Consider the following 11,523-nt stretch of genomic DNA (forward strand, 5'->3'; position numbering starts at 1 on the left):
ACTCACCAGTGCTAACTATAACGAGGCGAAACAGGTTTGGTATAGTAGGACATGCATCGAAGCATGGGTAAAACCCTCAACACATAAGCACGCATAAAAAAAATATAAGCTTATCGTTTACTCAATAACGATAAAGCACAGAAATGCAGTGCAGAATACAGCATACACCCGGGCAACATTACAATAGATCAATAATGTTGTGGTCAATGTGATAAGCCCATACAAAAAAAAAAAAAACTAGATAGTATGAGTGCGAGTTACCAATAATTCATGTGAATGTTACATGAAAAGTGTGATGGATGAGAATTACGTATGCTTTCACGTGAACTTGACATGTCGTTTTTTTTTGAGTGTATAGAATGCGGATGTGTAGAGTTTGTGTTATTATAGTATTAGTCCCCCGTTTGTTTTAAAACCTTCGTTTATTAAGCCTTCTATAAAAATGCTTAGACGCCCTGCCAGGTGGCCTTACAGCTGTGCACCGGAATCTTCGTTGTGGTCGATCAAAAAATAGACATGGCATATTGTTCAACTCTTTCGTGGCCCTGGCGATCAGGGATAACATTGCGATTCTCGTTTCGAGTGATTTTGGTTCGTTTCGCCCATTTGTTTAACGTGGTCGAAACGAACCAAAATCACTCGAAACGAGAATCGCAATGTCACTCCAGGTCCTTCTCCGTTAGCCACAAAATTATTGAAGTAGATGCTCCGTGGTGTTTGAGCTTCACCCTAAAATTTACTATTGATCGCAGTTGGCGGACGTTGGGAGAGTTGGATTGGCATCCATACTGTACTTTCGCCTTTCTCGCGGGAGAAGATGTTAGATTGCTCTATTCGGCGGATACGAAGTGCTTGATCATGTCCAACTTCTTCGCTACGGGGTGGAGCTGGAAGTACGAACGAAGCATCGAGCGTAGTTATTTGACTGTTTTCAGCATGGCTGCTGCATGCAAATCAACTGATCAAAAGGCATGAAAAATCACCAAAATTTGTATAGTTTTTATTGCCTACATTATTGCTAATGCTGAACTAATGCTAATACTGAAATGTAGGCCCTTTTTGGCACCCCTAAGAGCTTGCGGCAACCGCACGCTACGGCGCTGAGTGTGCTTGAAGGTTCTAACATGCGTCATTCTTTTTGGGATTTCAAAACCAGTTTCTATTCTCAAGGGTATTAAATGCCCAGATAACACAAAATCGTAATAGAAAGTTCACATTAAATCGTTTTCATGTCAATTTCACATTGGAATTGTATAATGATTAGAGTATGTCAAATCGAAGTGAACAATAAATTGTTTTGCAGTCGTGCGTGTCTTCATATACAATTCATGACTGTGAATTATAAAGCAGGATAGACAATTGCAATATTTGATTATATCTTAATCATATATTCAGGAGTATTAAGTTGCGTGTTATAAAAACTGCGCAAAATAGAATTACAAATAGTTGTCAAAATTTTCGCACGTATATCGCCTCCACTTTGGTACATATATGTTCTTATATGGCGTGAAATACAACTTTTTCGTTCAGATATGATTTCGTTTACCTCAGTTGCAATCGAGATATACAAACCAAATGGTTTACTGGGTGAGGAAGGTGATGAAAATACGTCCAACATAGCTCTACCCAAGTAACCAGTAAGCACTACCCAAGGAACAAAACGGCAGCACCTAAACAAGCAGCTGTGGAATAAGAGTTGTTTGATAGCATTCGGTGCTGAATAAGCGAATTTGCTGAATTGTCTGTTGTTTAGACGTCATAACCTATATTTTTTCTAGCTTCTAATCAACATCTATACGTTGTTATATAAATGCGGAATAAGAGTCGAATAAACGTTATGCAAACGTATCGGCAGTACGGCTAACAGCAGGTGTGGAATAATGGTAGCTTAAAAGCTACCATGAAAATGCATGTCGAATAGACGTTGTGCAAACGTGCCAGTCAAGGACAATTGTGGAGTAAAAGTGGAATAAGAGTGGAATGAGCATTGCGCAAACGTAACAGCAGCATTACGGAGATCAAATGTGGAATAATAGTGGAATAAGTGTGGAATGAGCGTTGCGCAAATGTATCAGCAGCATTGCTGAGAGCAAGTGCAGAATAAAAGTGGAATAACAGTGGAATAAATGTTGTACAAACGAATTTGCAGCATTGCTGAAAGCAAGTGTGGAATAACAGTGGAATAAATGTTGCGCAGCATTACTGCGAGAAGGTGTGGAATAAAAGTGGAATAAGTGTGGAATGAGCGTTGCGCAAACTTATCAGCAGCATTGCTGAGAGCGAGTGTGGAATAAGAGTGGAATGAAAGTTGCCCAAATGCATCAGCTGCATTGCTAAGAGGAATTGTGGAATATGTGTCGAATAATCGTCGTACAAACGTATCAGTAGCACCACCAAGAGCAGGTGTGGAATAAAAGGTGCTTGATGGCAGCCAATAACACCAATAACTTGAATGACACTTTATACTTTACACTTTATAATTTATGCTTTAAATTTATGTTAGGTACACTTTATTCTTATTTTTTTTTTTTTGGTACATTAAGAATAGAAAACATTTGCATAACCACTTTTAGCCGCCGCAAATCTTTGCTGGTCGTGGAAATCCTTTTAAGTGTTGTCTGTACGGTGTGTATCTTTTCCCTCGGCGTGTCGTTGTCCCTCGTCGTACCGAAATTTAACTTTAACAAACTTATATCCAAAGGCAGCCGGCTGCTTGACGCTTTACGAGTTACTCACAATGGATTTGCTCAGCGAGATGAATTCCGTCGGGCTAAAGCCGCCAGAATTGTTATGATCGGGTGGCATAGTGGCGATACCACCACTGCTCCCGCTGCCGGTGCGCGAAAACACCACTGCTTCTCGTGCCATCCGCTGCTCTTTTTTGTTTTCTGGAAGCTCAGGACTATCTGCGTAAACTAATGACGGGGTGACAAAAGTACTCCTTCTCTGCGGTACTAACACGAATCACTCCTGCTGCTAACTAATCACTGCTGCTGCTAGTCACATCACTGCTAACTAAATGAACAATCGCTAACCGAACATTCTGGATTTCTAGTTTCCAGTTAATTTTATTCACTAGCACACGGTAAGCGGTCAATATTCAAAAGAAAAAAGTCCTCTGCGTTGCGACTGTGTTATGTTTCTGCGTTTCTGGTGGTACAAGCGAAATGCTTTATTATTTCAGTACAAATAGTTTATTAAATGTTTAACATGTGCGGAATAAATACTTCTAAAGTAATCTTGTACAGCAGATGCCAAACATGATTTAAGAAACTACTCTTCAGCGCTTAAATGTATTTTAGCCCATTTTTGTTCCACACTTGACAAACTTAAGCTGGTAAATCTACATCGGCTGAAAACTCGGCGCCTGTCATATGTCAGATTATCTCAGATGTGTTCGTTGACGGCTTCCGACCGATAGGATGTAAGTTCGAACCCGGGTGAATAAAAAAAGTATTTGGCAGGCTTGATCAATTTAGAGTCAACCAATGATTTTCTACTAAAGTCTCTTATTAAATTATAATATATGCATACAAAAATGGCCATGAAAATAGCGAAACCCACAAAATAAAAAAAAAAATACTTCCTGCATATTTTTTTCTTTTTGCTTGTCTAAAAGTTGAACTGCTGTGGAATAAACGTAGCTTCAGTGTCATCAGCAGAAGTTTAATAAACATATCTATACGTACTGAATAAACATTTTACTATACGTTGCTTAACAGTCATACAAACGCATCTTCCACGCCCATATTCAGCACTGTGCTGCTTAAATTCTCCAAAACCAACTGTATAAGCATTGAACAGAGGTGTTTAGACATACTTGAAAAGCAGCTATACAGCATGTGCTGAATAAAAGCTGTCGGGTAAACGTTTAATAAGCAAAAATTGTTCCTTGGGTAAACACTAGTCCATTCACAACATTGTACACTCAACCCCCGCTAATAGGAAAAACAGCTCGTTCAGATTGAGCGAGTTCATTTTTAATCTGAATATTTGGTAACTCTATTCATTTTCACATACGCGCAAGACGCGCACCCTATGAACTTATTGTTTTGATTTGACGAAAACAAACGTTTTGAAAACATTTCAAACATACGCGAATTCTAAAGGTTCGGTTTGTAGAAGACGTAATTGGCTCAGGAGTTTCGACTAAAATGGTCTACTTTGAGTGCTGGAGAGAGGTAGATTGCATGTGAGCTGTATTGCCAAAGCTCCGGAGCAAGAGGAAACGCATTAAGATTTTTTACTTTTTTTTAATTTACCGGTCAACTTTAATGTCAATTGTGTGTGACGCTTGGTCGGTTTTTAATGTGAACGCATTCATACCACCGGGGTACAGATTAAAAATGTTCAGATTAAAGAAGGTCATACCCACGGGGGTACACGGTATAAGCATACAGCACTATGATTAAAAGCTAAGGCCCCGTACAGACTGCACGCGACACGATTTCGCTCACATTCGTGCTTCCGGCGAAAAAGTGCTGCGTATTTAAACGAATGTGAGCGAAGTCCGCGTCGCGTCGCTGTCGCGTTTAGTCTGGCGGTACCCTTATACTTTTCTTTATATACTTCTGTAGAACTCACATAATGCTAAAAAGGCGAAATAGCGGGTTAATAAAATGCTACGCCACAAGCATTCAATAAACATTATTAGTGTTTGTTAATCGAAACGTCACTTTGTCTACATTATCGACGTATCGAGAAAGTATCGACGGCATATCGTTTGCTTGTTATGGAAAATAAAAATAGATTCGGTCGGGATTTAAAAAACTAAAAAGCAAGCGATTTTTTTTTTGCAGCATCTCAAGGGGAGCAGGATAAACAGAACCATTTTTTTGAAATGCTGAATAACGTTACCACCTAGACATGAGCTCGAACCGGGAGATAGTCATGCAACCTGATTGGTTTCCTTGCATCTTTGCTACCTAAACCAAAGCGGACGTGATTGAGTGAGTTGAAATTAGTCGTATTTAAACCTTGGTGATACAGTGGACCCCCGTTCGTTTGAACGATTCCTCATGCAAACTAACGACGTTCGTTTTTAATTTGAACAACTAGCAACCCTAAATATGCTGAAACTTGTATGAACTGGCCCCCTGCTCTTTCTTATTGTTTTGGTGGTTTGATTTAGTCTCGTTTAGTTGGTACAACCCCCGGGCATCTACTATGTTTCCTGAAACCGACACCAAATGAGGTGGCGCTACAGGTTTTGCTTTTAATACGCAGCATTCACACGGCAGTGAAGTGATGCGAACAAGCCAACAAAACATAATCACGTAGAAGTGAAGAATTTTACATGAATAAAATAATTTACTGTCAACTAACAGAAAACGTTGCCTTTAGGACAAGAAATAAATGATAATGCAGCGAAAATCACGTGTGGCGCTGCAGAAATATCGTGTGAATCGCTCTTTTACACGCACACTAGTGATCCGATACGTATAAAAGTGATCCAGTGATCCAGATATATTGGCTTCACCTATTTTGTTCGCAAACGTCAAAGTTGCCACCGGGGTGAGTTGGTAGTTGCAAGCAGCGAATATGTTATTCTCCAATCGAAGTATCGTAATCGTAGGAAAACGAAATGTGAAACTGATTAAACTAGGATTAAACACGCTAGATCAGTACAAACAAATCGTGTTTATGTGCATTGTCTGCGAAGGTAAATGATGCCATGTTGAGAATGACATTTGAACCATTTTTAATTTGCACATCGTGCAAACCAGCGGGGTTCAAATTAAAAAGTGTTCAGATTAAAAACGGCCAAACGAACAGGGGTCCGCGGTATTCCCTCTATCATTGATAATAGTCCTGCATTACCAATAGGGTAGAAAAAGACGGCATCCATTAGGTGGAAGAGGGCACAAATAGTGGCCGTAGAATAGCAAAATAAAAAGTCAAGTACAAGCCGTTTATCAACACTTACGGCTCGTTTTATTGCAATTGACTAAATGCTTTATATTGTTACGTTATATGCGCATATATTGCTTTCTTTAATGCTGATTTACGTTAATGCTTCTATGCATCAACAATGCTAATATACGTTTTATAAGCATTAAGATTGCTAATATACAAAAGTTTGACACTAGGGATGCAGAATTATTTCCATTTCCAGAATTATGAAAATTACAGAAATGTGTTTTGTTCCGCCTTAATAAAATGGTAATTATCTCAGCGAGATTAGAAGATACGTCCTTACTTTCTTGGGCAAAGTTGTTCGTCATAAAATATCTCATCTATACAATATAGCTACATTGCTCTGAGACACTGTTCGATACCCTGTTTTGACGTTTATTTAAATGAAATTTCGAAAATTTTAAATTTTTGTTCTTTTTGAGGTTGTTTAAGCCGCTGTTATTTCGTTCAGGGTTTACGGTGAACGAGGAGATACGAAAATACAGTATGAAGTACCTACAGTAATTGCCACCTTCAATAAAAAACTACAAGGTATACAGGCCTAAGGGTTGTACGAAAGGGTGACGTAGGACTATATTAGATCATCAGATCAAAGACTAATGTAAATTGCATTTCTGGCATATGTATGTTTATAAGAATTATTGTTTAAGTAAATGTTTAAAAGAGAAGAGCGAAATATTCAGATTCAATTTTTCATTGAATGCAATGATGGCTTTGAAAATACGTGGAGCCCCCTCCATTCCGTTGTTCATAAGTACAACGCCTCAACCATTGAGACATAGACATTTCTTTTAAAAATCACTTGTGTGCATCATAAAGGTTGAAATAGTAATGAATGACCAGCCCACAGATTATTGTATTAAATATGATTATGCGTAGCTTGACATGTTTCAATAATCTTACTTCAACTCGCTTGTGGCCTTTAAAAGGATCATTGGTTACAAATAACATTAAAGCCAAAGCACGTTCATCGCAAATATGACGTGCCATTCGAATGCCCTTTTTATTTGGCCTGAATGGCAACAGGCACGTAAGTTAGCGGCGTCGATTCACTGTCTCTTGTTCCGAGAAGGTTTTACCAGTTTACTTTCACAGCTCACCACTTGTTACATAGCAGAAAATATGGCATTTACGAAAAAATTCTGTTTTATTTGTATGAGAGTCCTTATCCTCGTATCACAGGGGTGAGGGGTCTCAAACCATCATAAAATAAATTCATGCTTCTAAAAACCCACACATGCCAAGTTGCATGATTAGTTCTCGAGTTTTGAAGAAATTTCTGTTTCATTTGTATAGGAGTCCCCCCTCTTACGCCCACCTCAAAATTGCTCTCTAATCTCCTCTATCCTACGTAGTCGTACGTCAAAATATCGTATCGGTCTTTTGGCCGGACCTGGCCTTGGCCCATCAATCCAAGAGATCACAAGTGGAGATGAACCGGCCAAAGATAAAGGTTGTACCGACGATCAACTATGATCAATAGTAGAATTTAGGGTGAAACTCAAACGGAGCATTTACTTCAATAATTTTGTGGCCAAAACGGAGAAAGACCTGATCGCCAAGGCCACGAAAGAGTTGATTAATATGCCGACGTCTATCTTTTGATCGACCATAGCGAAGATTTCGGTGAACAGCTGTAAAGCCACCTGTCAGGGTGTCGAAGCATTTTTATAGAAGGCTTTATAGGATTTAAAACAAATTTGTTTCATTGGATTATCGATTATCTTTCGTATTTTTTTTCAACGCCATCCGAAATCAGTTCATTTTTTCAATACATACGTTAAGTGTATTAGATAAGGGGCGAATACGAAAAAGTGATTAACTTGGAACGAGCACTGATTTAAGAAATAATGGGGCGCCAAATGGGGTTTCCGCCAAGGGCGCCACAATGTCACGCTACGACTTTGTTTATTAAATTCTGTTAGATGGAAAGAATGAAATGAGAACACTTCCATGAACCTAACTATTATCTTGACCATAAATACTGATTTTGAAATCCCAAATATCAATGACGCGTGTTTGAACCTTAAGGATCAAATAGAATGCTGCATGAACGCATCCGTCAGCGTCAATTTGACAGGAGAAACAAGTGATTTTGATGTTCTTTTAATAAAAAAAACACAGAATACTTACATTTTTACGAAAATAGTATTAACATATTAAATTTGCTTCTCACCAAAATATCTATTTAGCGAAAGAAAAGGAAGTAGACCGAAAATACGCTTCCGTTCTCTATGTATTGATTTTAACAGGATTTCTACTGCACAAATACATAGGGTATTTTGCCAATGATTGGACGATTCCAATGTTTGGACAGTGACCAATAAAACGCCAATTCCAGAATACATATACGATACACCCAATTCCTATCAAAACGCACGAATTATTCACTTTGATCAATTTGATTGGATTATTTCTTATAACAACATTATTCCATAATACAAGTTTAAAAACAAAAATTTAAGTTAAACATTGCCATGTACAATACTGCATATAATCCTGAATTTCGTTAGCATTCCAGATAAGAAACATGTTTCACTAATTAGCGTTTAAAATAATTATATTACTATATCATGCTGTACATAGCTAATGATATTCGTCGATGCACTATTTGTCAATCTTTTCAAGCAAAATAATAAATTATTTATAGTTTTTAAAGTATTAAAACTTGACTGCTCAATCATTGGACAATAAATCAACGATTGTCCTAAGCGTTGTACAAGAGCTAACATAGACTGAAAAGTGCGGATTGATGCTTATCATGCATGTGTATTTGATAGCTTTTACGTTAATGGCACTGTTTACAAGTGGTATTTCAAAGTTGTCCGACGAAAATTTATGTAATGATATTGATTGATTTTCTATTTTATAAACATGCTTTTAATTTTTTTTTTTATTTTGATACAACAATTCCACGAAAAATAGTTCTATTGCAATTTAAAGTTACTCCTATTTTATTTAAACTATGTTTACTTTGTGTTGGTTGAAAGCCCCTGATACAGAATATCGCTTATCCCAGCAGCAGAACATGCCTGACGCAATATACCATCTCGGCAGCGATACACTATGCGGCCGATGCGACGAATTGTCTGAACAATTCGGTGCATCAGTCGCATTTAGTTGGCTAAACAATCAAGACTTGGGCGATTCGTTGTGGCTGCAATTTAGGCTTTGCATTTACTTAAGCCTTTTCTGAGAAGTCTTATAATTGTGGATTTTATTTGATGTCTTTATTCGGACACTCTGTCGGAAATCCGGATTTTCGGGCCCCGTATGTCTTTTAATGGCCAAATAATTCAAAACTAGATAAATTAACGAATCAAATGACACCTATTCCATCAAAATCGGTTTAAAATGGTTGATGTTATAACAATAACAATTTTGGGTACCCGGGTACCCTTGTCGCCCTGCTAAAGGTAAAGGAGTGCTGGGCACTCTGGGCAACTAATCTATCCAAATTGATGGCAACGACTTACGTAGGAGGGTAACCGGAATGGATCCCTCCTTGGAAGACATCGAAGAGCAAAGCGCACAAAACCTCCGCTGTACTGCCTCGATACGATCAACTCCATTTTGGTAATGTGGATTCCAAATTTGGCAGTAATACTCGAGAGATGAACACACCAGCGAACAGTATACAGACTTTAGACAATGGATGTTACTGAAATCCTTAGCGATCCGGAACATGAAACCTAGATTTCTAGAGGCTTTCCCGATTACATATGAAATATGCTGCTGGAACGATAGTTTGCTATCTAATAGCACGCCTTTGTTTAAATAAAAAATATAACTCGAAAATTATAGCACATACAAAAAAAGGTTTATGAATGACTTAGAAAATCTCCTGAGTTTTCATAAAAAAAACACCTGCAATTCTTGCATTGGTCGCTGGTCGCTTTCCTGGGTGTATCCTGAACGCTCTCAGAACCCAATGTGATCCTGAACACTTTATATAACGATAAATGAATTTGAAGTATTAAGAAATGCCGCATGTTGTATTTTAGTTCAATTTATAAACTGATCCCGGTAGAGGTATCTGGAACATTATCGAACATGTTCAGATGTGGTCAATGATGTCTTGAACACTTTATGATTATGATTCGAGGTGCTTCTATGTTCAAGTTCCTTATACAGTAAACTCTCGGAAAAGTTAATCGATTGGGGAATGGGTCGATTAACTTTTCCGAAATATTAACTTTTCTGAGTGTCCTGAAAATCATTGAAAATGATAAATACAGTAGCGAAAAATGCACTCCGGGATATAGGATACATATTTTTATGTATTTTGAAATTGTAATGAAAAGAAATATATAGCAAGATCTTTATGAAATAATACTTAGTTCCTTTCAGTAAGTTTAAAATAGCCGGTTACACTAGTTTAATTTTGTTTTTTCTGCGGCTAAGTTTTGATAATGTTCGCGCTTATTTTTAGTTTCTTGCTTTTCCTTCTTTTGCATTTAAAATTCAATCTGAGTTTGTGCTTTTCCAGTATGTTATCAATAATTCTGAAGTAACTATGTGTAACTAGCATTTAGTTCAATACTATTGTTGCAACTATCCGGTACAAGAGTTTAATTTAATTCCAGTTATGATGCGACTCTGTATGACTGTGGAAAGGAGACAATAAACCGAAAAATGAGAAATAAAGATAGAAGGTAAACACACGTGTGTGCACGAACGCTTGGACAACCAATAAATTCAAACTCTCAGAAAAGTTAAGGTAAAAATTAACTTTTTAGAGCGTAGCATGAGAGCTGATATTCGCTTAACTTTTCTGAACAATTAACTTTTTAGAGAGTTAACTTTTCCGAGAGTCTACTGTATTCTGGAATTTGTACCGGTGATGTCTTCCGAATCGTACATCTGATCCTAATTCTGTTCAATAGCATTCTTCTAGGCCAACGTTTCCCAAATGGGGGTTTATTAAAAATTTAATTCGCTGCAGAATAATATTAGGAATTTCCCCAGCGGGTTCGCGAACCAGATTTTTTTTATTAGATAGTTTTAACCCAGAGAATCATTCACCACTTCAGAAAAGTTTGGGAACCGCTGTTCTAGGCCATTAAACTTTCTGTTTGGTAGTTTACCGGTTACTTTATTTATTTATTTATTTTTGTTGACGTCAGGTAAAATAGTTGTTGCAGTAAAACCAGTTAAAGTTAAACAAATTATTTAATTAGCTCCAAAAATCGGGAGGCAAAAAAAATTGTTAAACTTGAGTACAAAATTTGGTGTATGCATCTATTACTTGTGGGTTTTTTTTACAGTCTAAAGATCTCGAAAAAAGAGTTTACGGAGTGTCAACGCTTCTAGCACGAAACAAAAGTGGAAGTACAAATCATGTAATTTCCGAAAATCGCCAGAATTTTATTTCTAATTTGACTCTATTTTGGAAGGTTTTTGCATGAAAAATAATAACATATATGATCAGCAAGAATAGATTAGAGTTTCACGATTAAACTTTAAGTAAAAATTCCTAAAAATCAAATTTATTTTGCGTAATTGAAAAAATCTTTGTTTTTCGTCCACCCCCCCCCCCCCTCCACTCCTTCAGTTGCCCAGCATTCGAGGGACAAAAACTTTAAAAAATATTTGTAATGGCCTTAT

Source organism: Sabethes cyaneus, chromosome 2 (assembly GCF_943734655.1).
Source record: "Sabethes cyaneus chromosome 2, idSabCyanKW18_F2, whole genome shotgun sequence".
NCBI classification, from domain to species: Eukaryota; Metazoa; Arthropoda; class Insecta; order Diptera; family Culicidae; genus Sabethes; species Sabethes cyaneus.